Genomic DNA, 222 nt, shown 5'->3' with positions numbered 1-222 from the left:
TCCTTATTCATTTCTAGATGGAATATAGTCACCAAAACACAATAGTTTCATTGAAAAAAATTCATAGAGGTAGTTTTTTGGGGGGATATCATCAGATTACAAAATCTAAAGAGAAACAAAATTAATTAAGAAATTAAATGAAAATAGTCACGTGTTTCTCCGATTCAAGTGATTTTAGTTGGTTAAGGAAGAAACTAAAAAGCATTTTCATATGGGCGTTTC

This window comes from Penaeus monodon, chromosome 34 (assembly GCF_015228065.2).
Source record: "Penaeus monodon isolate SGIC_2016 chromosome 34, NSTDA_Pmon_1, whole genome shotgun sequence".
Classification (NCBI taxonomy): domain Eukaryota; kingdom Metazoa; phylum Arthropoda; class Malacostraca; order Decapoda; family Penaeidae; genus Penaeus; species Penaeus monodon.
Note: the sequence above shows the minus strand (reverse complement) of the source record.